General features: G+C 59.3%; 2 non-coding genes across 2 annotated transcripts; one reads left to right on the top strand and one right to left on the bottom strand.

Moving 5' to 3' along the window:
• The first annotated feature begins 2,103 nt into the window (after nt 1-2,103).
• On the top strand, nt 2,104-2,175 carry TRNAH-GUG (transfer RNA histidin (anticodon GUG)). Its single transcript has one exon. It is a non-coding gene; the product is annotated as a tRNA-His (tRNA).
• A 441-nt stretch (nt 2,176-2,616) lies between these two features.
• TRNAH-GUG (transfer RNA histidin (anticodon GUG)) lies at nt 2,617-2,688 on the bottom strand. Its single transcript has one exon. It is a non-coding gene; the product is annotated as a tRNA-His (tRNA).
• Between the last annotated feature and the right edge of the window lie 1,455 nt (nt 2,689-4,143).

Raw genomic sequence — 4,143 nt, 5'->3', positions numbered from 1 at the left:
TTGCAAGAGGGATTTTGCAAAAAATAAATCTGGCTGCATCCCTCATCGAGAGCTCTTGGTGCAACCAAGTAAGACAAGGAAGAAGGTCCTCTCATGCTGATGACTAGCACAGCACAGGAGCGATGGGTAGGAATAAGTGGTAGTTTGCGTGGAGACTGCTCCTAAAGGAGGATCATACTGGGAGAACTGGTCCAGCAAAGCCAGAAGAACCAGTGTTATGCCAGGGCAGGAACCCTTGAAGCATCCCATTTGGATACCCTCCCGGTTCCTCTACCTGGAGAAGGACGAGGGAAGAGCAGAGAAGTCACAGAGAAGGCAGAGATCGCCCGTAGGAGCACTCCTGTGTGAGGAGAGAGGCAGTAAGAGTTGTCCTTGCTTTGGAGGAGAGTCGTAGAGGTCTGCATGGAGAAGGTGGAGTTAGCAGAGTCATTGCCCACATCCTGCAGTGTGAGAATTAGGGTACGCTGAAGCGAGCCACCCAGCCTCAAATGAAATGGGTGGAGGTGAGGAGTTTTGGAGAACTTTCTCCTCAACGTGAGACATCACAGCAACTGAAGGTGGCGGTGGACTCCACAGGCCAGTGGAGCCACCAAGGGGACCTCTGAGGCAGGCTGGCCCCCAGCGTGTCCCTGGGCTCGTGGCTTCTCAACAGCACGGCAGCAACCCAGGACCCCAGACCTCCTCCATGGCCTCCAGCGACCTCAGTGCCCCCAAGGCCCAGGGACCCCTCACCAGGACCCTGGCAGGGATCAGGAGGAGCCCCCCTCCCCAGGTCCACCACAGTTTAAGGGACGTCCCCCCGGGACCCCGCAGTGCTCAGGGACCTATCCAGGACCCTCAAGACTCTGGACCTCCCCCAGGGCTCCTGGCTCTCCCCATCCCTCCCAGGCTCACTGCCTTCCAGGACCCCTGGGCTGATGCCACCTCCACACCCCCCTCCAGTGCCACCATGCCCCCCCCCCACGTGGCTCATTCACCTTTTGTTTTGGTGAAGCCTCATTGGTCGCCGTCCTCTTTGCGGGTGGGGCCACACAGACAGGCAGCCAATCAGTGGGGCAGGGGGTAGGCGCCCCCTGCGTGCCCCCTTGCTCCATGGCGCCCTGTGTCCCCACTCTGTGTCTCCCTGCACCCTGCTGTCCCCTGTGGACCCCCACGGCCTCTTGGTGCAGCATGGCCGCACGCCCTTCTGCCCTCCAACCCAGTGCCCCTGTGCCCACACCCTCACGCCCCCCATGTCCTCGTGCCCCACGCCCTCACACCCCCCGGCCCCACGCCCTCACGCCTCCCCCATAGCCTCATGCCTCTCCCCGTGCCCCACAGCTGCCCCCCAGCCCTGGCACCCGCCGGCCCCATGCGCTCACCTGCCAGCCCCACAGCCGCCCGGCTCCCGGCCCCGGTTACCGATTAACAGCTCGGTCCAAAGAGCTGGGCTGGGCGCCACGGGGCCGGAGCCACCGCGGCTCCTCCCGGGGCCCACGCCCGGGCACCCACGAGGGCGTGCGGGGCAGCCCGGCAGGACGGTCGTGCGGGGCACCACACCGCCCAAAAAAGTTTGTCCCGGGATACTTTCACACCCAGGCGAAAGGAGCCTTGATTGAAGATATCGAAATCGGAAACCCAACCTTTACCCCATCCCAGGAAACACTTCCTCGGAAACCAGCCGGGCACACGCGGCCTCCACAGCCGCAGCGGCGCAATGTCGCTCGCGCCCGGTCCCTGAGCGGCGTGGGGTGACGGGGCTGCAGCCAGCAAAACCGTTGCCCACCAGCCTGTGCTGGAAAACGTATGTCATGCGGGACGGTGGGAGTCACGTCCCCACGTGCGTACACCCAGCTGGTGTCTCCCAGCCCTTTTTTTTTTTGGCGTGGGTGACAGGGAGTAAAGAACCCTGGATGCGGCTCTGCGCAAGGCTGGTGTGGTCCCGTTCTGCACCTGTGAGGCTCCCCAGCCCACTCGTGGGCCACTCGCGAAGACACCGGTGGGACCCACGGACCCCGCGCCGCACTTGGCGGGGGCAGAGCCCTACGGAACACCTTCCCACCCCCATGGCGTCAGCGCTAAGGGCCGCCGCGCCGCAGCGGTGCCGCAGAGCCCCGGTAGCGCGCCGTGATCGTATAGTGGTTAGTACTCTGCGTTGTGGCCGCAGCAACCTCGGTTCGAATCCGAGTCACGGCATCGCCCCGGCGGTACCACGGCACACGGGCTCCGAGATATTTTTGTTCGTTTTTTTTTTTTTAATTTCTCCCCCCCAACTCCTCTGCTCCCGGCGGGTCGCGGTCTGAGGGGCCAGGCCGTGCTCGCCCAGCCCGGGGACTCTGTAGGGCGGCGGGGGGCTAAGTAACGGCGGAACGGGAAATTAAAATAAAGTAGAGTGAAATAAAATAAAGTAAAATGAATTAAAATAAAGTAAAATAAAACAAAATAAAATAATAATGTACTAAATTTAAAAAACCGTAAAATAAATAAAGTGAAGTAAACCAAAGTAAAAGAAAATAAATCTAAATCAAAATAAGGTAAAATAAACAAACCAATATAAAACAAAACTAAAACAACGGCGGGCCCGGTGAAGGGAAGAAAATATTCCGGAGCCCGTGTGCCGTGGTACCGCCGGGGCGATGCCGTGACTCGGATTCGAACCGAGGTTGCTGCGGCCACAACGCAGAGTACTAACCACTATACGATCACGGCGCGCTACCGGGGCTCTGGGCGTGCCGCACGGCGCGGCGTCTCTTAGCGCTGACGGCGTGGGGAGGGCGCCGCGGGGCGGAGCCGGGAAGGTCGCGCTCCGCCCCCGCCGCGCGCTGTCTCCACGACGACGCGGGGTGAATGGCGGGTGTTCGTCCCCGCCCCGCCGCGGGGCTGGGCTGTGTGCGCCTGCGCGGCCGCTAGGGGGCCGTGCGGGGCTCGGGCCAGCCCGTGGCCCCGGATCGGGCCCCTCGCCAGGCCCTGCGGAGCCCCCTCCCCAACTGGGCCCTGACCCCGCCCGGCCCCCCAGCCCGGGCCACGAGCCTGGTCCTCCCCGCGCCCCTGAGCCCGCACCCTGGCCTGACCCTGCCCTTAATCCCTGCTCCTCACCCCAGCCCCGGCTTAACCCTGCGTCTCATCGCACCCTCACCCCAGCCGGGTCTGAACCCCCAATCCCACTCCCAGCCCTAACCCGCCCTCTCCAGCTTGGCCCCGCTCCAGCCTGAGACCCTGTCCCTGCCTCCAGCCCTAACCCTGACCTGCACCCAGCTCTTCCCCGACCCTTCCCCTCACCCTGTCCCTTACCCCAGCCCCTCCCTGTCCCCAAGCTCCGCAGCCCCAGCTGTAATCCCCCCTCTCATCCCCCTGGGTGTTTCTCAGGGAATAAAGTTTCATTTTACCGCAGCACTGAGAACTCGGCCCACCAGCGTGGTGCCTACAGAGAGGAAGATGAGGAGCTAAGGATGAATTTGCCTCTGTGGCCCGGAACAGCGGCAGGTATCGGTCTGCTGCGGTTTCAGCTTCTGCCTGGTGAAGCACACATTAATAGTTAATGACTCTTTGCCGTCACCACTGCTGCTGGTTTTTACGATGTTCCAAGTATTAAAGGCTCTTTTATTTTCAGAGATATGCAAAGAATTCAAAACACCTGAGATCAAAAGGATTTCTTTGTGTAAAATATTTTTAGAGCAATCACGGCACTTCAAGGCGTTCAGGTGGCCCCGGGTGACTCACGGCTCTGTGCTGTGTCCCGGGAACAGCTGGTCACAGAAACCTCTGCTCCTGCCTGCGCAGGTTTTACATGACATAAAATGCTTAATCAATATCATTTTAGAATAATATGATTTTTGAAAATTAAATATCAATATGAGGTGATTCTTGCTAACTATAGAACTGTAGTCACATAGGTTAAATTTTATATGAAATTTATTTGTCCTTAGAGGGAACAGGGAGTCTTAGAACTGTTACAACACCTCGTTTGTTAGAGGTTAGCCTAGCATGTCTGGGGTAATCAAGAAGAGTGACAGAACAAAGGTAGGCCTCAAACACCAGCTGTGAAGATAGGCCCTGAGCCACCATTTTGGAGACAGAAAACCAAGGAGCAACGCGACCTGTTCTCAAGACCATCTATGGAGATTTCAAGGAGGGGTTCCACCAGCGAATTCAAGGAAGGGGCGC

The sequence above is a fragment of the Chlamydotis macqueenii genome, chromosome 12 (genome assembly GCF_036417535.1).
Source record: "Chlamydotis macqueenii isolate bChlMac1 chromosome 12, bChlMac1.mat, whole genome shotgun sequence".
Lineage (NCBI taxonomy): Eukaryota > Metazoa > Chordata > Aves > Otidiformes > Otididae > Chlamydotis > Chlamydotis macqueenii.
This window is presented reverse-complemented; position numbering and strand designations above follow the sequence as displayed.